The sequence below is a fragment of the Agelaius tricolor genome, unplaced genomic scaffold (assembly GCF_023055355.1).
Source record: "Agelaius tricolor isolate 1412-34295 unplaced genomic scaffold, bAgeTri1.0.p SCAF_11, whole genome shotgun sequence".
Lineage (NCBI taxonomy): Eukaryota > Metazoa > Chordata > Aves > Passeriformes > Icteridae > Agelaius > Agelaius tricolor.
Genome location: NW_027269271.1, coordinates 4,260,123 through 4,283,376, shown reverse-complemented (window position 1 = coordinate 4,283,376; position 23,254 = coordinate 4,260,123).

The following is a 23,254-nucleotide window of genomic DNA, read 5'->3' as shown; positions in this document are numbered from 1 at the left end:
TGCCCCTCAGACCCAGACCTGGCTTAAGCCTGGCCCTAAGGAGCACAGGGGGGCTCTGAAGGGACAGCCCTGGCAGACCTCCAGTGGTACAAGCCTGCCAGCATGGCAGAGGACCACTCTGTGCAGTGCTGCCACGATGGCAAACAGTGATCCAATGGCCCCAGGTTGTTTCAGGCAGTGACGAGGGGGTTTCCCTCTGTCCCAGGTCACTGTGCAGCCAAGAGGCATCAGAGACAGGGAGCCACTGACCCAGAGAGCAGGAATTGCTGCTCAGCACAGCAAATGCTGTCCCCTGAGCAGCATGAGGGCCTGCCCTGCAAAGCACCAGGAGCCAGCAGGGCCCAACACAAGCCAAGGGGAAGGGGAAAGGGAAGGGAGAATTACCCTCATGGAGGGAAAGATTTCACCTCTGCCAGTGACATTCTGCTGTTGTCACCGCCAGCCATAACATCACGCTCTTGATGTGAAATTTAAACTGACAGTGATACAGGGAAGGAGCTGAGAGGGCAGCAAACCCTGTCCAGCCCTCCCTGTAACCCCAAATCTCCTGTGGCTTCCAGCCTCTGCACGGAGCACAGCCAGCACCTCATTACCAGGTTGATAAACAAGGGCATACTCCTTTTCCAGAGCCATGGAATCATATTTTCTGCACTTATCCATCCTTCTGGACAACTCTGAGGAGGATTTCATTTTGGTCTCTGCTGAATCCTCTTTGTTTCTGAAATGAGAAACTGGTGTAGGAGCCCACAAGTCCTTTGCAAAACAAGACATGCAGCCTTAAGCTGGAGTCACCAAAGCCTGAAGAGCTCCAGGTGCTTTCAGACTTGCTGGAGGTTCATCGAGCCCCACTGATCCCTGCTGCCTGTGGCATTTCCACCTGATATTCGTTCTTTTTGTCCCAGGAAAAGGCAAGCACAGAGCTGGGCAGCAAGGCTTGGTGAAGGTTACTCTGAGACCTGGTAGAAATGTCATCCAGCAACACGTTTCAAGAAAGATTCATCCCCAAGCAGCCTGGCTCCATAATAAAAGTGTCAGAGCAGCTGACTTGCTTCCCCCCATTCTCATTGCATACAGATTTATCCTGTCTCAGGTCTCTCTCCCTCCATAAGCCAGCACGTGCCTTTCCTTTCAATAGGCTGGCAGTGAGACCCAGCCAGCTGAGATCGTGGGAGAAAAGGGAATACAAGCAAGGTGAAGGCATCATAGGGGGAAAAATGCTCAGGAGCCATGTTTTCCTCTCAGTTCTAAAATGGAGGAGGGCGACACGAGAGAGAGCATTCTCTTGTTAAGAGAATGCTCCAGAATTACAGCAGCCATTTGTTCTGATGTTCCAAACCAATTCCCCAGCTGCCAGCCTGTGTCACCTCTCTCTCAGGGAGCTCAAATCCCATTCCTGATAAAACCCATCCCAAATGGCCTAAACATCTCTGAGCCTTCACCCTCCCAGCCAGGGAGCTCCTTCTCAGAGGGCTGGGCATGTGGTGGGCACCCAGGGAGAGTGAGAGATGGGGCTCCCTCTGAGTCTGTGTCTCAGGGAGCACTGAGAACCAGCTTACCTTCACCACAGAAATGGGATGTCAATGCAGCACCACAGGCAGCCCCTGAGAGAGAACAGACAGCAGGGAATTAAAAAAAAAAAAAAAAAAAAAAAAAAAGAGAGAGAGAGAAAGAGATATTAATGGTCCTTTGCAAACAACTAAAAATACCCAGAATGGCCAGAGTTTCTTTTGGATTTTTTCTTTCCTTCCCCCAACTTACGCCCAAAGGAATGTGCCACGCAAATTAAAATGATTTCCCTGCAACCTGCAAGATAGGAGCAGGCAAGGCATCCTTCAGCTGTGAGTGAAAGAGATGGAGCCTGCCTTTGTCAGGAGCACGCCAGCCCCGGGGAGGTGAGGTGGTGGGGGACGGCAGCCAGGGCTGCAGGGATCCTGCTGGATAATTCCCATTAACTGGGACAGACAGCGCTGTGCCAGGCACCCAGCTGGGGTCCAGGGGGTGTTTCCTCAACATCAACAGCAGAAGTGAATCCTGGGCACCTCAGCTGCCTTGGGGAGATGCAGAGTAAGAGCAAAGAGCTGTGGAGCAGCTTGCCATGGAGCAGAGAAAGCCTCTACTACCACCAAGGCAGACCTGTTAAATTTGCAAAATGTATTGCAGGAGGCAGAGGCTGTGATACCTCCTGGCCCCATGGACACTATCACCCAAGGACATTGTTTCTCTGGCCCATACCCACTCAGGTGTGTGCCCTAGCACATGTTTTCTCCTTTCAGCCAGGAGAGACAGTTTATTCCTAGCAGCGAGAGCTGATAGGCAGGAGGACAACCAAGACCACCCCTCAGCATCCTATAAAAGCAGTGCTTTGCTGTGTCACAGCTGTTGCTCACATCTGGATGCAGACAGCACTCAGAGCCCTGCAGCTGGCCCCAGCCCCTCAGCCAGCACTCCCTGTTAACAGCAGGCAGGCCAGAGGTCTGGCAGCCGAGGTGAAGGGCCACTTCATCTCCATCATGTTCTCCTCTGCTAATGAAAATGTTTCTCCAGCGTGTCCTCGGGAAGGTTTCCTTCAGCTCCAGCCCTCGTGTGATTGAAGGCTAATCTCTGTTACTCTTGGCTGAATGGCAGCCCACGAGGAAGGTGATGAATTGTGTTTCCCTTCAACAAGACATTTAATGGTGCTGGCAGAGGAAGAAAAAGCACCAGATGTTTCTGGGCTGAAAGTGAACTCCTCCCAAGACACTGAGAGGTCAGGGGGCCTCACGTGGCCTGGCACCCCTTTAAATTGCAGCCTGCTTTGAAAGGCCACTTGGTTTGCCAAGCTCCTCCCTTCCAGAGGCAATCCAGCTGACAGCAGTGGCCTCAGGAGGCAGCATGTCCTGTGCCACCCCATGGGACATGACTGGCCTCCAGTGAGCTCCCCATCATCACTCTGGTCAGCACAGGGGTCTGGGAGAGAGGCCAAGGTCTAGAGGGCAGAATTTTTGGGAGGAAAGCTTGTGACAAAGGCTCAACACTCACAGGTTCCTCTGGCTGGCTCCAAACTTAGTCACTGAAGCCCCAAGATGGGAATTTTTTCAATCTGTGATCTTAGCTTCCTTTTAAAATGCTTGAAGACCCTCCTGATAAAAAAAAAACCTGAGAGAAAAAACTCAGGATTACAATCCTCTTGCTGCTCACACTCAAGGAGACACCTGGCTCCATGATACACTTTCTCCTCTGCTCCACAGCTCTGCAAACACATTCCAGGCCATCCCCACCACCTGCTGCTCTCCTGCTGTTTCTCCCCTCACTGGAACCACCCAATTATCTCTCATGGCACTCTGCCTCCTCTATCTGCAAAGCTTTGCAGCTTTTCTCCTCTTTTTTTTTTTTGCCCCTATAAAACCACTACCAGCATTTGTTGAGGACACCCAAAACCAGCATGTTATCCCCTGCTTGCTTTCCCTTCTCTCAACAGCACTGTTTGTGGGGTGTTTATCCACAGACCACACAGAATGCATTCCCCAACAGCTAAACCTGGAGGAGGAGAAGGAGAAATTAAGAAAACACACAGGATGACAAAGTAAAACCTTCCAATTACAGGCAATTATTTCTAGTTGATCACCCACTGTGCCCCAGACACAAATCACTCTTGGCAGGGTGGCACAGCTCGTACCTGCACACACAGTGCACAGGTGAGCACACAGGCTGTTTGGTGAAGGTGTTCCAACCTATTTGGGCATCAATTTGGGCTCAGCTGGCTCCAGCCTTTCTGAGGGTCTCATATACACCAGTCACACAGAATCACACAGAATAATGAGGTTGGAAGAGACCTCTAAGATCATCGAGTCCAACCTATGCCCTCACACTTCAACTAGACTATAGCGCTGTTGAGAAAATTAATCCACAAACACCAGAGGTTTATGTCCAAAAAGGAGACAGAGGAGTCCTTTCTGGCTTTATTGGAGTAAAGGCAGAGGCCATGGGGCATTCCCCTGGGATCTCTCAAATTTTTGGAGGACACAGCCTCCTTTTTATCCCAATTTCCCAGCCACATTTCCCTTCTCTCTTGCCCCACTGGCTGAGGTACTTGAGAGGTACAGACTGCCCAGAATGCCTGATACCAGAGATTTCCCTCTAATGTATAACCCTCCCTTTTCATTTTTAATTCTTATGGAATTTAGGGGGTTTTCTTCCCCATTGTTTCTTTCATGTCTCAATGTCTAATTTCATTTTATCAGCAAACCTAAAGTTTATTTGTAAAAGCAATTATATTTTTCCATTCATCAATCAGTGGAATCTTTCCCATTGTTTCTTTTATCTCCCAGTGCTGGTTTTATCTCCCAGCAGACCCACAGCTTGTTTGTAAAGACAAATCTGCTATTCCTCTCAGCACCAAGTGCCATGTCCAGTCTTTTATTAAACACATCCAGAGACGGTGATTCTACCACCTCCCTGGGAAGAACAATCCACTACTTTATTATTCTTTCTGTGAAAAACTTTTTCCTGATATCCAACCTAGACCTTCCCTGATGTAGCTGGACACAGTGTCCTCTGGTTCTGTCAGTGCTGCCCAGTGGAAGAGCCCAACCCCAGCTGTCTCCAGCCTCCCTTCAGGGAGTTGTAGAGAGCAATAAGGTCACCTCTGAGCCTCCTCTTCTCCAGGCTAAACAACCCCAGCTCCTTCAAATGTTCCTCAAAAACCAGAGGTGATGCTCTCCTCTGCTCCCACAAGCTGTGGCCCAAGCCCTGGAGCAGAGGCAAGGCACTTGCTTGGAGCTGAGGCCTGCCATGAGAGATTGCCCAAGGGCTGTCCATCCTCATTCCCAGCCTCACCTGTCTGGGCTCTCGGGCAGTTTTCCTTCCCAGGAGGCATGGCAGCTACAGAGAGCAGCTGCAGGCAGCCCAGCTCTGCCAGAGATCCTTCCCCAGCACGGAGGACACGCTTTGCTCCCGGCCAGCAGGAAGGCAGAGGCACCCAGCAGTGGAGGAGGCACTCAGCCAGCCACTAATGCTTCCCACTGTCTTGGAGCAAAGGGATGGATTAGCTTTTATTAGCTCTCATGAAGAGCACATCACTCCTGCCCTTTCCTCCTCTCACCAGGCTCACACACAGCCTCAGCTGTGCTGCAAGTGAAGCAGAACCAACTCACCCCTACGTGCTGGCAGCCCCAAACTCCTCTTGGGTCTTGTATAAATCTTACAGATCTTAAATCTTAGGCAAGCTGGGAGTTAGGATGGAGCAATCCTCCTAAGGGTGCTGCCCAGAAGTACTTTAAAAAAGATGGATGCTTGGCTTTTACATCTGGATCTCCCAGTTGGCACCACGCAGGGCCTGAAGGAGGGCATGGTGTCCATGCCAGCCCAACCAAAGCCAAGGCACAGTCCCCAGAGCAGAGATCCAAACCTGGAGGTGTAATCTGAGAGGTGCTCCGTGGTTTGCCTGCTGAGGCCTCCTGCCCCGTGCAGTACCCCCTGTACCAGCAGCACCCAGCCAGCAGCAGGGCTGAGGGATGCTGCTGCTCCAGAGAAGCCTCTCTAGAGCCGCTCTGGGGCTTGTTAGCAGGGTGATAAAGGGGATGAATGGCCTCAGAGAAACGCTCTGTCTCCTGCTGTGGCATTCATTATCCTTTAGCCAGGCAATTCCTCACAGCAGCCAGGAGCTCCGGGCTGGCTCGTTCATCCTCGTTCATCCTCTGCGGGGGCTGTTTCCCTTCGGGGCCACGCCGGGAACGTGCTCCGTGCTCATCACCTTCCTCCCACACCGCGCGATTGCTCTGCCGAGCACCAGCCCCATGATCCGAGCCACAGCTGCCCCCGTGCCCGGATCTGCGCATTCCCAGCCCGGTTTCCCGAGGAGCACAAGGCATATGCGATCCTGCTGCATCCGTCTGTCCTCTGCCCACTCCCCAGCAACTCCTGACACTGCAAACAGATTTCAAGCTGATGTGACAGAGCAACGGAGGTCTTGGAGGCAGTCAGAGTCTATAAATTTCATGGGAACAGACTACCAAACAGAGGAGAGACATTATTAGCACCATCCAAACTGAAGCGTATCATCCCTTATTAGACATCAGACAATTTGTGTGGGAGAGATGCTGTAGATATCCCAGGGAAGGGAGATGCTCCACCATTCAGCACAAATAACTTACTGGACAGCAGAGACTCCAAACCCAAATGGTACATCCAGAGGAGATGAGCTTTCATGGATCCCATGGCACATTGTGCCAACAGGAGAGGTGCCAGGCCTGTTTGGCTGATAGGAGATCCAGCCAGCTAAGATGGCATGTGAGCCTTTGGAAAGCCCATGGAAATGGAATGTGTGCCCTTCCCTTCTCCTTCCAGAGACCAAGCTGAAGTCCTTCTGCATTTCCAGCCTTAATTACCATCCTTAATTACCACCCCAGACCTCTGGATGAGTTCAGCTGCTGCCTAAATTGGAAGTGTCATACCCAGCTCCAAGGGGGAGAACTGATGGGCCGAGCAGCTCCCTCACCCCCACAGCTCTCCCATTGCCTCTCCACTGCTTGGACAGAGATTTCACCTTCCAGGAAGATGCTCCACCCACAGACTGCTGCCAGGAGATGCCAGGAAGGCAGCCCAGAGTCAAGCAGTGCCTGCTGAGCTCTCAGCAGGATCACTTACACATCAAGCTGCTTTTTAGCTCTTGACTGATGGGTGGCACTTGAGAGGGAGCCCATTCCTCCACACTCAGGTCCTTGCTGCCCACCAGCCCCAGCACAGACCTGCCAGAGCCAGCACGGGGCAGGCAGGGAACAGCATGGGTGTCCTTCCCTCAGGAGCAAAGAGTGAGCCTCAGAAACATTTCTTCTTCCTTCTGAAGGGGATACAGCAGCCTCCTGGTTCTCCCTTAGATCAATTAATGTTCCCACACCCCCAGTGTGATACAGCCTTGCTCAGGCTGAGCCCAGCATCTCAGAGCTGTCTGACCCCCCTGGCATAAAGCACAGCCCTGTATGCAGTTTGGGGATGGAGCAGGGTGATCCCTGTGCTCATTTAGGATCTGCACTGCTAACCCAGTCAGTATCTGTTCGAGTGTCATTTCCAGCCTCAGGCATTCCAGAGCCCTGGCAGAAACTGAGAAGTGAGAAATAACCTTTTTCCCCTCCAGCTCATTTGTGACACTATCCCAGCTGGCCAGACACGTTTTGGGACTTCTCTGAGTCACCTGGTAAAGGTCAAGTCCCAGGAGGCGCCTTCAGCCTGGTGGATCACATAGCACCTGTACTTGTGGGGCTGCAGCTCCACAAAAAGACAATTTAAACATGTGCTACAGCACATCCTTTACTAAAAAAAAAGGGATTTACACTCCAGGGATGGTGACTCCCTGTTCTGCCCAACAGACGAAGGGATGGGGACTGAATTCAAGCTTACGTTCATTAAAATAGAAGGGAAAAAAAAAGAAAATCCAGAAATCCAGTCACTCTATCCTAATTGTTCTGATCCAACCTTTCACAGTGTGGCACTGAGCTGAAGGGCCGCACCTGAAAGTGTGCCAAGAGCGGCATGAAATGTTAATGTTGCAATTAAAACAATATGAATATTGCAGCACTGCTCTGCTGCTTCCCATCCACTGAACAATTCTCATTCAATAGAAGTCAAGTTACATTTCAGGAAATAATGAGGTCTGCTAATTAAGTCTGGCCTAGGAAGACAGCAGTCTTAAAAAGAGAAAAAAAATATTCAGATCTCCCCAAAATATGTACATTTGCTGCTTATTACCTGCAAAGGGAAATCATTAATGCTGCTCAGTGCCAGGATCACAGGTCAGCCCCGCTGCCTTACTGCACACATCTAGAGGAAATTCTCTTTGTAATGATAAAATGCATAAGTCATGACCTGCCTTGTCCCCAGGGCGGAGCAGGGAGCGCCAGGCTGGCACATCCCACACTCTGAATGCATAGAGCAGGGCCCTGACAGTGAATGCCAGTCCCAGACCAGGCTCTGAGGGGCTGAAGGCAGCAAATCACATTCAGCTGACACAGGACAGGTCCCAGATTATGCACAGGGAAGGGAATTTTCCTCCACAGCCATTCACACAACTGAGTGACAGTGACACTGACTTGAGCTGGTGGAAGCCACAGGGAAAGTGACCACTGGGACAGTCCTGGAAGGACAAAGACCTGTCAGGATCATCTTGTGTTTTAACTCTAAAAAGAGGCAACAGAGGATCCCCCTGTGTTGCAATAAGGATACAGAACAGCCTAGAGACAGGAAACATTGGGTTCCAGGGGTCCCAAAGGAAATGGATATCAACACACTGCTCCTATGGCTTCCCCACCCTCTTGTTTTTTATAATACTCACAAATTTCTTTATCTGTGACAGGTGTTGAGGCTGCCATCACATCTCCTGTGTTCCTCTGTTTTTCATAATATTCCCAAATTTCTTTATCTGTGGCAGGTGCTGGTGCTGCCATCACATCTCCTGTGTTCCTCCCAGCCAGATAACTGCAAGGAGAGGTTGGGCAGGGAGGGTCCACCAGCATGAGTATTTCATGGGAAGAGCAGAAGACTGGGAACAGGTCCACCACATCACCCTGCCGGTTTGATGACACGTGTTTTTATGATGTTGTGTTTTCTCTTTCTCAGAGTTTCAGGGACACACAAGAACCACTCATCCTCCAGGCCTGAACTCCACCATCAGCCCCAGCATGACTGACCCACCTGGAGCTGTCCAGGGTACACAGAGGAGCTTGCTGTGCAAACAGGAGGCTACAGGAGTGCAAACCTCTCCAACACCTCCCCTAACCTCTTGCCCCAAGCTCCAAAGGAAAACTCATCCAATGGCAGGGTGAGGGAGGCCAGTGGAGTCTTGGATCAGGCCTCTGCTGATGCTCCAAACTTCAGCCTGTCTTTAATACAGACAATCTTCCTGGTAAGATCCAGACAGAGACTGAGCCATGCTAACCAAACTTGGCAACACAATGATCCAAATCAGGGGGAGCTCAAAGCACCAGGAAGGAAACACTTCGTTTGAAAGAGGAGAAAAATCCAGATGAAAAGATCAGAAAGGACTTTCCAGGTCCTGGACTGTCCTAAGGGACTCCGGTACCATTTCTACATCCATCTGTGGGAAATAAACCTGTTTGGTTACCAGGCACAGCCAGGGGGATTTCCCCACCTTGTTGCCAGCAGCAGCAGCTCACAGTTTGGAGGATGAGTAGGTGGTCTGCTCCCACCAGACCACTCCTCACTCTTATTTCCAGACGAGCCAGCACTTGCTGCTACCAAGTGTCTGCTCTGCAATAAAGAGCAATAAACATGCCAGAGTAATTAATGTCTTAACAACTTATTACAATCCTCAGATAATTAATCACAAAAGCTAAACATGCTGTCTCACCCTCCTAATGTGTTAATGCTCTAATTATTATGCCTCAATTAAGGGAAAGTCAGCGCTCCTTGCTTGGGAGTGCATGTTTAATAAGGGTGCCTGAACGCAGGCGAGGCAGAGTGGGAAGCCAGGGGGTGAGGGGGGTGAAGAGAGAGGACACCATTTCTAATGAGGTTTCATGGCTGGCTCGAGGCAAAGTATTGACAGCTCCTCTCTGGGATCTCACACACCACTGCACGTGGAACCGGGGGCCATCTGTGGTGGCTCCATGCTCCGCTTCCCACCGGGCTATTTATAGGAACAGCAGCATGGCAGGAGGCACAGGGGACTGGGGATGAGCAGCCACACCATGGGTCTGGCCAGCTCTAGGCAGCAGAGGTGGCAGCTCTCTCAGCAGTCATTAAAGGGGTGGTGGTCTCCTCCATCCAGCCCGCTTCTTGCTCTATTTCCAGGCAGACTGGCACTTGCCACCATTCCTGACCCCTGCCAAGCCTCTCACCCAGTCCTGCTTCCATGGTACTCCTTGCCTCCAATCAAGCTAACTCTGGGACATCCAGGGAGATCTTAAGAACAGCCCCCCAAAACTGGGATTACTCTTGGCATGGGACATATCAGCTTGTTGGAACCCAGGACATTCCTCTGGCTGCCCTGGGTGATTCAAGACCCTGGCAGGGGGCTCAGAGACCTTGGCACAGAGTCAAAAACACCTGTGCCTTTGATTTTAGCCCACAGAAAAAATTACCAACTTTGTGTGAAGATCTACAGGCCACAAGAGTTTGAGTAGAATAATAGGTAATTTGTCACAGGGTGAAAAAGTAGAATTTTGGGGATTTAGAATGGGGGTTCAAGAGGCAAGATGGAGGAATCTGGGCATGTCCTGTCCTTCTTCTCCTTCTTCTTGTCCTCCATCTTCTGCTGTGATGGTGACACTGTTTGATTGGTTTAGAGTAGAGACAGACTGTCTAACATAGGTGATAGGTATTGGAAAATTATTGTAAATAAAGTACACATAGTTCTTAGTATAAAAAGCTAACACCACCCCAAGGGGGGACCGTGTGCCACAACCTGACCTGCTGGACAGGTCTCAGCAGGTTAGAGAAAGAATGGAACAGATAAGAGAAAATAAACAACCTTGAAAAGAAGAACTGAGGAATCTCGACTTCTTCAGTCGCGGGGCTGGGAGAAAAAGACTCTCTAATACCTCAGGAGTCATCTCAACCACAGAAACCCAAGATCAGCTCATCTGATTTCAGCCACTGCCTAGAGGTTTTTCCACAGGTCCCTGCTGTCTGAGGGGACAGAAAGCCATGTCTCAAAGAGCACACCATTTAAAAATGCCTGACTGATAGATGGGGAAACTGGAGGCCACAGAGGTGTTCTGCAGGGGACTTGTGGTGGTTCCCAGCCATGAATCTGCCTTCCTGCCTAGCTCTGAACCTCGCTGGATGCTGGGAACTTCAGAAAGAGGTTCTTGGTGAGGAGGAGCTTAAGCAGATCCTAAAGATGAATGTAGGGCCTGGACCCCTCAGCATGTGATAGCAGGAGATGCCTGCTGCCCTCAAGACACAGCAGTGCATCCTTATGATACTTGTGTTTGGGAAAGACTTGTGAGACAAAATAAAGTCAAGGCAAAAAATGGTATCGCATCCACCCCACCCTGCAGAAGCAGTGACCCTAGAGAACAAAGGAATCATGGAACTGGCACTGGAATCATGGAGCTCTGCAATGCAGCAGGTGTGGGAAGCAGGAACTGGGGTAGGCAGGCTCCAGATCTTGGTACCATACAAAAAGCTGCCACAGAAGAATGGCTGGAGCCCAAGTCTCCCAAACCAAGCCTATAAAAACTTCTTTTTCCAATAAAAAAGAACTCCCCCGCTGAAGTGGGTCTTCATACACAAGAAAACTCTCCCTGAACCAGCCTAGTTTCTGTTCCATCCAAGCCTTTTTAAATTTCTCAGACAAATGAATCACTAGCAGCATTTCCAGCCTAGGTTTGACTGCAAAAACGATTGCATTTCTCAAAGAAATAATACACTGTGTGGGTTTGGATGGTTCCCTCTGAGGAATAAGGGAGAGGGAATAAGAAACAAAACAAAGTAAAGCAACCTGGAGGGGACATACATTTTAAAACCCATGAACAGTTTTAGCTTTCAAATAATCCAAATAAAGAAAAAAATGGTTCGCACAGTTACTGCCACAAAAATAATTCTGTCACCCCTATTCTTTGGTGATGTCTCATGAAAAACAAAAGAAAATCTCTCCACCTCTGAGACACCAACCTGACAGCAGCTTGACTGCTAAGAAGGGGCTGATGCCTCCCCACAGAGGCAGCCTGTGGATTCCCACAGGGCTCCAAAAGAAGGTTTGTGTGTTGGGCCTCTCTCCACACTGCTTTCTGTTCCAGCAAGCGGTGTGACCTGTCCAGACTCTCCTCCTTCTCTTCACAGAGGATCATTTCAGACATCCAGCTCTAGTTCCCTGCCCTGGGCTGGAGGCATCACAGCTCCTTATCTCAGCAGCTCCACTTGGCTCTGTGAGCTGCTGCATGGACATTCCAGAACCCACCCAACCTGCAGAACCTGACCATCAAAAGCACTGAGCTTTAAGCAATCGCAGCCTCATTAGGAAGATATACAAGGGATATGATATTTTTTGAGGAATTAAAGGGTATTTCTGCTGTTTTCACTGACTTGTAGAGCAGAAAGTTTTCTATAGATGTTGGCATCTGTGCTGAAGGTGCTCAGATTCTTGCCTTATTTTTTCCAAGCATAACAATTCAACTCCATCCGACACTGCAACAAAGTGGCTGACTGCTTTCTTACCTCTCCCTTCTCACCACTACCAGTCACCTGAAAATATGGGGCATTACTTCTAGTCTGGGGCTAGAAATTTTGGATTGGTTGTATTAGATTTGACTTACTCCAAAGTGTGTCAAGTCAGCTGAATATCCAGTACCAAACATTCTGGAGAAGTTGCCTGGCTCACATTAGCATGCTGTGGGGTTGGAAAAAGCAGTTTACCTAGAAGAGAGCGGTAACACACAGCTGTGTCTCTTTATACCTTTCTTATCTGAACTTAGGATAACTTTTTTGGAGCAAGTCGCTGCCCCAACAGCCCAAGATCTGCTCCCAAACCAGCTCACACAAAACACCTGCAGCCAGCAACCATGTGTTCACATTGCCAGAGCCCTGCAGCAGGGCTTGGATGGGGAGGGCAGCCTCTGGAGAAGAGCAGATGAATAACAAGAATATATAAAATATGTAGTGACTGTTGGAGAAAGCAGCATCACTGCTTCCCAGAAAAAGACAGCCAGCCTGAGGGAATTAGAGGGCTGGACCATAAAGTTGGTGCCAAATGAGCCCAGATACCCCAGCCCAACCCTACAGCCCTCTTCAGCAAGACTTTCCTGAGCTCAGCTTACCCCCTTCTCTCTGCCCCCTGCCTTTAAGACAGTGTGCAGCATGACAGCTGGGAAACCCAGTCTGGTCCAAATTTCGTTACAACCCTGCTGGTTTTTATTCTTGTTTACCAGCATTAATTTTAATGGCTTTCCCTACATTAACTTTGTCCTGAACCAGTTGGAGGAAAATTCCTACTCACTTGCCTTCTGGAGAACAGACTGGGTAATTTTCCCTTGTCATTTAACAGCCTGCCTGGGCTGCTCAGGAATGACAGCCACACTGGAGGGCAATAAACTCCCCAAGGCTGGGGGAGGAGGATTTATATATCCCTGAACACACTTCCCATTCTTTGTTCACTCTGGGTCTTGGCTTGTGCTGGCCCAGCAAGTGGAAATTTCTTCCTCCTGTTCAGGAGGAAAGGAACTTTCTGAGCCTGATGGAAATTTCTTCCTCTTCCTTTTCAACATGGAAGGGAACTACAGAGCCCGCACCAAGGATGAGTAATGCCTCCAGACACAGTGGTAACCTCCCTGAGTCTGGGCAGCTTTGGGCTGGGTTTGCCAGCAGCCAGTTGAGTCTCATTTTCCCTTGGAATCGTTAAAAATGCCTGTAAAGCAGTCTGGGAAAAGATAACAGCACTAGAACATGCATGGAGAATGCTTCAGAGAAGTGGGGAGCAGGAAGATGCCTCTGCTCTGCAATGCCCAACTCTGCCCATGCTGGCAGAGCTGGGCACCATCCAACAGGCAGTTTCCCTGCGTGTCTTGTGTCCCTTGTGTACAGCAGGGAGCAGAAATGAGGATAAGACAGTGCCTGACCTCTCTCTCATCTCTGTTCCTTCCAGCCACCATCCTGGCTTCCTGTAGGAGACATCACAGCCCCATCCAGGCTGTCTCTGACAGAGAAAGAAAGGTTGTCCTTCCCTTTGCTCACCAGATGCTGAGTGTGGTCCCACTCCTCTCTCCAGCACAGAGAGGTGTGGTGGCTCAGACCATGGGAAGGAAAAGAAACACTCAGGTCTTTCTGCACCTTTCTCTCCCCATTAAAAAACAAGGTAGCAGAACTCTCCACAAAAGAAATGCAAGGGTCTGATTCAGGCATCTTTCCAAGGTTTTCTGTCTCTGCCAGCATAAAAAAAGAACATGGTTAGAGCAAGTGAAGTTATTTGTTGTATCACATGATGCCCATTCTTTAAAAGTACAGATGTTCCCTCCATGCTCCAAGGGGTGATTTGGAAGACAGAGGACTCAAACTCCTACTCTATCCAAGCACAAGCACCTGGGCTGCTGTAGAGGGAGGGTTGCCATGGAAAGATGAGGAAGGCAGCAGTGAGGTGGCTGGAGCATTCCCACCAATTACCATGAAGAATTTTGACTGCTCTGCTGTGTTTCCTGCAACAGCCTAGCAACCACCCCTGAAATGTTTCTTACATGTCTGAGAAGCCTTAAGCAGGGTCACACACCCAGAAAGCTGCAGGAGCAGGGAGGGCTGGGTCTCCAGGCAAAGCCCTCTGGGCATGGACACCTCATTTCCTGCTCCAGGAAACTCCTGCATGAGGTACAGGCAGTTGGATCCCATGGACATCAGAGCAGCAAGAAGAAGAAGACCTGAAGAAGAAACCACAAGTCCCACCCACATGGGGCAGAACAGGGCAGCTTGTCATTGCTCAGTTCAGGGGTGGAGAACCCACATTAATGGCAATCTCTTCTACGTACAAGTGAACTTGTCCATAGGTTCTCTTCAGAGGCACTGCTTCCACCAGGACTCCTCCTACTCTGACCTAATAAAACAGCAGAAATGAGCTGCAAGATACCTCACACTGAGAGGCCACAACATCCTACCCTCCTGCAGTCCCTGAGATAATGAAAAGGCAGATATTCCACATGTGCCATTCTGGCCTCTTCGACAAGAGGGGCACTTCCAACTGACAAAGAACAGCTTCTGCCCATTCATTAAGTTCCTGGCATTAACCAATTTCTCTCCAAGCAAGCCATAAAACCCAAAGCTGCATGCAAGGAGCATCCTAAAATATCCTTGTAAATCTCAGCCACCACACTCATTAATTACAACCCAGTGATAGTTCAAGCCATTAGTTCTGGCTGGTAACTTCATTTATTCCCACGTTAATGCTTGATGTCAGTGGTTATCTCATTACCACTCTATTTCTTACCCACTTAATACATCACTGCAAGCCAGGCCAGACAGGAGGGGCAGAGTTTGCCCTGCATCTGTTGGGAGATGCAAGTGCAGAGCACCCAGGAGTCACAAACAAAGCACTTGTCATCTGCAGCTGAGCTTACAACTATTAAGAGGAGGAAATGACACAGATGAGCGTTGTCAGGAACACAGACACATTCCAACATTGAAAAATTGTGGATATTGATTGGGCTACCTGTTAAATCATAGCCAAAAGCTTTGGAAAGAAGGGAGGCAGTATTAGCAGTCATGTAGAAAAATGACATCAGCTCTGCTCTCCTCCTCCTGGGACGCTCATTCCTCCAGACCCCAGGTTAGACTCAAACCTGTTAAGCAGTTTGAAATGGCAACTCAAAGTATGGCCACTGGGAGCTGCTACCTTCTGAATGCTCCAGAAAACACACAGGCATCACTGCAGAGACCACGAGCCCTGAGCATCAGTGAAAATACACCTTAAATGTGTACAGATACAAGAGTTCTTGGCATTCCCACACATACCCAGCTGGAGCTCCTCTTGTGTGGTGAACAGGCACTTCCAAAAATGTGCTTTACTGCATTTACTACCAGCCTGCCTGTCCAGGACTTACTCCACCTGCTGATCCCACCCCATGGGTCTGACAAGGGTGTTTCAGCCTAGTGAGACCCTCGGCCTTGTCCTGTCACATTCCCTCCTTCTTCCCCCAAATAGTCTTGCTGGAGACAGCATCTCAATCTTCCCCTGCTTGACCCAGAAAAAGGGGAGCTGTTTGTATGTCAACAGGCTGTGAAACCAAGCTGTGAGCTGGGGAAAGGGTTCAGAGAGACATCTCCCTTGCAGCAACACAGCTTCTCTTCAGAGCAAGCAAAGCACTTCTGCTCCACCCCAGTGTGATGCCCATACAATAGTAGGGCAAGTGGCTGGTTTTCACTGCCCCCAAATGACATGATACAGGACTGGAATCCTCTAAAGCAGGAGAAGCTGATGCCACAAAAGCAAGGTAGAAAAAGAAGACACAGCTCCAAGATAATGTCAGTAGTAAAATATCAATGATTTCCTCTGTGATCAGTAACCCCCCTCCAGCTAATGTGCCCATGCTGGCAGAAGCAGGCTCTAAATAGTGCCATGCCAGAACGACTGACAGGGCAAGCCTGCAAGATGCCACAGTCAGATGTAATTAAAACACCTTTGCTGCCCTGCTTTCCATTCTCTCAGCAATAAAATCCATTACAGAATTCAGTTAGAAAATGATTTAAAATGTCCCTGAAGCCAAGTTGTTGACACCAGTGTAGACAGATGGATTTTGATACACCCTTGATTAAACAGCTTTCTGCAAAAGGCAAAGAGGGCAGGAAGGGAGCTGGGTGATGAGCTGGAGGACCATCCTAGAAACAGGGGCTATTCCCCAGAGAAAACAAGGGCTGCTGGAGGAGAAAGATGCCCCATCAACCAGCTAGAGGCTAAAACAGCCTCACCCCCCCTGGGAATCAGGCTGCAATCCTCTGCTCCAGTACCAGGCTCCTGTCCCTGTGCTTCCTGCTCTAAGTCGAGCTGGCAACACCACACACATCACTTCTCCTAGTCTCTGATTAAAGGATGCAGGGAAAACAAACAACAGAAAGCCTCACACAGTGCTCAGCCCCTAGCAGGGCCAGCAATGCTTCCATTTCCCATGGAGTTACACATCCCAGTGGGATTCTGCAGGATGCAGTAGGGGACTGTCTCCAAGAACAGTTTTCCCCAGAGGCATTCATGACATCTCTGTTCCTCATTCTCTCACGCACAGATGCTCTTGCACTGATAAGGATTGAAGTCCTTTGGCACAGAGGGGCAAAGATAAAGTCTTCTCCCTGGCCATCTATTTATATCAAGCTGGTAGGAGCTCGTTATCTTGAAGGTCTCTGACATACAGAGCTGCAATCAGCCATCAGGGTGGAAAGTGATTAGGGGTGGGCAAAAAGGAGCCAAACCCACATTAACCCTCTTTTCTCAGGGAAAAAAGGCAAGAAGGAAGGGTGCTACAACAGAACATGGGCAGCTGCCCTGTCCAGCTCTTGGAGAGAAGAAATCCAGGTGGGACAGAGGGTTTAAGCACAGCTCAGAGAACAACCTGAAGAGTCAGAGCTGAGGGGAAACACTTCTTGAGTGAGCACAGAGCTCTGGAGGCACAGGTGTGGGTTGTGGAGCTACACAAACTGCTGACCACTGCTTACCAAATGCTCTGAAGCTCTGAGACCTGGCAGCAGAGGTTTGCAGGCATGTCCCATGAAAAAAGGGGCTTTCCCATCCCATTCCTCAGGCTTTGTGTTCAAAGATGTTTGACCAAAGACTCTAGATCAGGAAGGAATTATAAATCAGAAAGTATAAGATACTCAGTACCACCAGCTCCTGGAGTAATAAAGCCCCTGTTCATGCACAACATTAATATCTCATTACTAATGTACATCAGGTGGTTCAAATTTCCCCTGCTCCCTCCCATGGCCTGAAAGAACCTGAAGCAAGCAGCAAGAACCTTCTTATTAAATAATAAGCATCTACCTTATTATTTCTCTGGAACTTGCCTGTGAGTGCAAACCTGACACTTGGGAACCCTCAACTGCTTCATTTTATAGGCAGTTTGAGACTGAGGTGGCTTTTGGTCCCAGCCCTGCTCAATGCAGTGCTGGTTCATAAGCACAGTGCCACTGATCCTCAGACCTGCAAACAGCTGAGGGGCTGCTGGGATCCCTTCTGAGTCATCAGAAAATTCAGCCTCAAGTTACCCAAGGCACAGCCCAGGCACCACTGCAGCTCCACCTTCCCTGCAGCCACTCAGTCTGGGTAAGGATAATCTTGTTTCCAGCAAGAAAGCAAGGGTTTGAAAAAAACATGCTCACCAGTGCATTGCAATTATCCACGTTTTTAAACACTGTTTCACACCCCATGAGAGTACAATCACACCTCAGACAGGGCTGCCTCTTCACAGGGTATCACAGCCACTTGCAGAACCTGTTTTTGCACCGGAGAAAGGTTGGGGGGAAGAACCTTTATCCTAAGGATGCCTTAAGCAAAGTCTCACATCTTTTAAAACACAGTGAGAAGGTCACATTTATTGCTTAGCAACTTTTCTCTCCCAAAAGCCACGGCCCAAAACTTACCATGGCTGTGTAACAGAGAGCTGAAGGAGGGGCTGGTCCTTGCCCTGGTCTCTGACAGGCCATTCAGGAGCTGACAGCTGAGCATTTTATTCCCCCTGCAAACAAACCACATCAGTTGAGCACCACCAGGGAAGTAGCAGGACCAGAGCAAATTCCCAGAAAAAGCCTTGTTCCTCCTGCTCTGTGAGATGGAGTAATGGAGCACGACACATGGAGGAACAGAAGCTGAACAATGCACGTGTTCCTGCAAGGAGAATGAACAATATTACAGGGGAGGGGGGAGGGGAAGGCGCTTGCTAACAAATATTTATTAAAACACAATCTTATCCTCATCCGACCCTCATTCTGATTACAGAAAAAGGGACAGACTGCCATCACTGCTGGGGCAATGTCCCTGACCATCCTGTACACAATTGCCCAGAAGGGCCCACAGCCATCCTGTTCCTTCCCTCCAGCAGTCTGGGATGTGTCACTTTAAGTCACCTCCTCCACCCGTGGCAGGGAGGGTGGAACAAGATAATCTTTAAGGTCCCTTCCAACCCAAACCATCTGAGGATTCTATAGCTGCTTTAATCTTCAGGCTCCCAGACTCCTCTGACACGGTCAGAGCATCTTCCAGTCTCAGACCAGCCAGCTCTCTGTGCATCCTGCTCACTGTGGCCTGGGGTCATCTTCTTGCAGGGGTTCCATGCTGTTGTCTCCTTATCACAAAAGTTCCAGACCTCCTTGGTGTTTCTCATGGGCAGCTCCTCAGAGCACTGACTCTTTCTTCTTCCCAAAGCAGCCACTGACTCCAGTTCCCTTCTCACCCACCCACCCCACTCCTTTATAGCTCTCTTCTTCTCATTGGGTACAGCTGTGGCCTGTTAAAGTCAGGCCTGCTCCTAATCTTTGATAATGGGCCCAGCTGAAACTCCTTAGGGGTGAGATTACTTTCTACACTACCTTTATTTTCTTATATTCCATCCCCCTACATGGCCTGTAAGAAGGACACTCAAGTCCTGCATGCCCCCCAGATCTCCTTCCATCAACATGCCTTCTACAGAGATCACCAAGGATGTGCTTCCTTCCCATTCCAGCTAGCCAGCATGCTCCATAAAGAGGAGGGGAAAATCTGCTGATCTCAGTGGGATTTGGGGGCTTCAAAACCCAACAAGTTTAGGATCCAAGTGTGCCTGACCTAATAATAGCTACAGCACTTCAGAGGAGCACAGGGAATCATGGTTTGGGACCTTAAAGATCATCTGGTTTCAACTCCATGCTATTGGCAGAGACACTTCCCGTTAGACCAGGGTTTAGAGACCATGAGCATAAGAAATCTTGGGAAATCTAGACACGTGCCAAATGGTTGGACAGGCTCCTGAAATGGCTCAGCAAGCAATGAGCTTGGTGCAATGTCCCCATCAGTCACTGGCTATCAAGCCTAATCCCATGGCAAAATAACATTCCTTGAGTATGCTTTACATTTAAAAAGTAATGAAGAACCAGGGTGAAAAAAATGCTGTGATGGAAGGGAAGAGCTGAAATTCAACCCCTGTAAGAAGCCCTAAAGACAAAAGCACATTTCACATTCTGCAATCTGTAAGAGTTGATTTTCTGTTCCTCAGCTTCAATCACCTCTTTGCTAGTGAGATTTGGCACTAGCCCAGGTCTCCTGAGGAAGCAGAGGCAAGGATTTTCCGAAGGATTTGTCACCCACATCTCCTCCCACAGCGCTTCCTTGGGGTTTTTTTTAATGAGCAAGGCCCTCTTTTGAAAAAAAATCTGCCTTTAAAAGATGAGGCCATGCCCATGAGAAACCCCAGGGCAATATTTCTACCTCAACCCCACCTCCAAGCCTCCTGCTTGCCTGCAAGCCCTGCTGCCCTCCACCTGCTTAAGGAGGATGTTTTCATTATTGTTCAATTTGCAGTGAGTTTAGCTTAACGTCCTTCATTGGATTATTTTTATATTTAATGTCCTCTCCTCTCCTCCTCTTCTTTTTATAGACTGGTAATCCAAGTCCCTTGGCAAGGCTGAGTAATCTTGATCAGATTTTAATCAAAGTAAGCCAGATCCTCAGCTGCCAGTATTGATGCATCTGCCTTTAAATATTTGAACGATGCTGATTTACCCCAGCGAGGCGCAGGCTCCATCCGTTCAGGAAATTTAAATTCCTTCCCAGGCATCAAGCTAAAACAACAAGACAGAACAAGCAACCTGCTGCGAAGGGGTTTTAGTTTATAAAACCAATACCCAGGATTTCAGAACTAAATGAAAATCTGAGATAATCCCTCCCCAAATCCAGCCTGGGAAAAGCACTCCGGACAGATAAGTATCAAGTAACTTCTTAAAACACACTTTTTCCTTTTATAAAAGCTTTCATCAAGTCAGAGCCAAAGGGAAATTACCCACAAGGCCTCGTTCTTTGACATGACCCAGAGAATTCATGTTTTCCACTCTTAGAAAATGCTTATTTTACCCAGGCAGGCTTTCTCCAGGATGGGCCTGCTTCTGCTTTGTTCAGCAATGACCCTTGCAGTGCTGCCAAACCCCAAGCATCCAAAATCAGTATATTAGTTGGAAAATAATGAGATTTCTGGAATACAAAATGTTGGCTCCATTTTCCTCACCTTTAAAGATGACATCTGCCAGCTTCCCTCCACAGATTAGAAAGCAAAACAAAAAGCACTTAGATGAAAAAAGAGCATCATCTAATCGCCTGACTCCAGGAGATGAGTTTGACATAGAGACAGGGGCTGTCCCACAGAACTTGTGGTGCCCAAGTGGTGCCAGAAATAGATGATTGCCTAAAATACACTGCTGAAGGCAAGCCAAGCCAGTTATCCTGATTTCCTTCCCCAGCTGGGGGTGAACTCCTCAGAAACAAGAGGGATTTCTCAGGTTCTCTGGTCATTTCCACTGAGACAGGTGTTACACAAGCATCACCTGAGGAGCTGTAACTCCAGACCCTCAGAATAATACATCTGCATTTCCATCCCTACTGCTAGAATGCTGTAAGGTCTCCAGGGTGTGCCAGATCCATGCCCAATCCTGAACAGGAGGAGAACAACTCAAAGATCTCAGTCCTTCCTTCCCTCAGGAGGTTCAGGGCTGCTTTTCCAGCTGTTGGCTGGACCCACCCTTCCTTCCACCTCCAACCAGGCTGGCCTACAAGCAACCATAACAAATTCTCTCTTGTTCATGACTCTTATTTGCCATCCTGCTTCACAACCAATGCCTCAGCTTTGCTCTCCACACCCCAAAGTCAAGAAGGGGGAACAAGACCAATGAGGAGCAGCTGAGGGAGCTGGGGCTCTTTAACCTGGAGAAAAAGAGCCCCAGGGGGGGATCTTCTCACTCTCCACAATTCCCCAACAGGAGGCTGTAGCCAGGTAGGGGTCAAGCTCTGTCCCCAGGGAATAAGGATGGGACAAGAGGAAGTGGCCTCAAGCTGTGCCATGGGAGGTGTAGATTAGACATTAGGAGAAATTCCTTCACTGAAAGGGTGTTCAAGCACTGCAACAGGCAAACCAGGAAAGTGGTGGAACCACCATTACTAGAAGTGTTCAATAAACCTGTGGATGTGGCACCTGGGGATATAGTTTAGTCCACAAGACACCTGGGGGCTTTTTACTGCTGGGTTAACAGCTGGACTTGATGATCTAAGAGGTCTTTTCCACCATAACAAATTCTATCAGTTTATAATCACTCTCGTGCAAGAGCCCAGCTGCTGAACTGCACTTGGATCCATACCATGTCCTCCATGCAAGTCCAGGAAAAGCAGTGACCATTCTGCTGAGCAAATACTACAGGATTAGGTGCTGCCTTGAGAGAGACAAAGCCATGGCACAGTGCCCTTACAATGTTGTTACTCATTAAGAGGACCAAAAATGAGCTGGGCCTTTAAAAAAAATGAAGTCTAGTGACGGCTGTAAGGGTAAATTACAGAAAAGCAGAGCTAGGGATGAGGAAAAACCAAGGACTTTGTTTCTTTCCCCATGGCTCCTCCACAGTTCTGTGAGGAGAAGAGTGCTCCAGTGGACACAGCCCCACCAATTTCACCATTAACAGGCACATTAAACCAGGCTGTGAACAGTCTCATGAAGGAAAGTACACGGAGGAGCATCTGCAGGGGGGTTAACAAGCTCCAGCTCCTGCAAGCAGCAGGCATCTTTTGTCCTTTCCCATTAGCTCACCCGAGCATCCCTGATCCAGACACAGGCTCCTACAGCAGATGGCCTTATTAGTGTCCCTATGTGGTGACAAGGAGACCACCACAGGTGGCCCAGACAGCAACCAAAGCATTTCACCCCACTTGCCCCAGAACAGGTTCAAGATCATGCCAAGGGCAGCCAGGATCAGAGCACAGAAAAGATGTCATGAGCAAGTAGTCCAAGTTACCCTCGTGTGTCTTTGTGCTGTTCCAGGCCCAGCTGGAACTTGTTGTCCAGTTTGGGATGCTGATCTTCCAGACGGTGTGAGCAACTGGAGACAGTCCAAGGGAAACAGACAGCAGTGACTGGAAATCTATAGGAGACAGTTGGCAAGGAGGGGTGGAAAGCATTGGTGATGCTCAGTCTAGAGAGGATGGAGACATGGTTACAATCTTCAGACAAACAAAAGGAGAAGGGAGGGGGGAAAAAAACCAACATCCACCTTTCCCCATCTTGGAAAAGACAAGTCCTGAGCTTAATTTAAAGCAAGGAACCTTTCAGTCAGATATTAAGGAAAATTTTCCAAGTGCACTGACAGCAAAAGCACTAGACAGTTGTCAGAACTCCATTGCTTTCCTCCAACATCCACTGTTAAATTAAACCCTTTGGGCTACCCTGCAGAAGACCCCATAACTCAGCCACGAGGCAGTCAGGAGAGTTACGAGCTCATTCTGCTCTGTGACGTGGGGAATGGATAGTCCAACGCCAGTGAAAAAGAAATTAATTTCCAGCCCATCATAAAAAACACCAAAAAAACAAAAAACCACAGAGCAGCTGCTGCTTAGAAGGACCTTTAAAAACCCTTCCAGTGTGAAAAGGCCAGTGAGGGAGGGAGAGGGTGCAGCAGCTTCCAGGGCTGGCAGGAGCTGGCGAATGGAGAGGAAAATTCCACAGCAAAGCTGGGCCTGTTAAGCCTGGTGGGAAAGAGAAGAGCAGAGACCAATGCCTACCTGCTCTCTGTGAGCAGAGACCAATGCCTACCTGCTCTCTGTGAGCAGAGACCAATGCCCACCTGC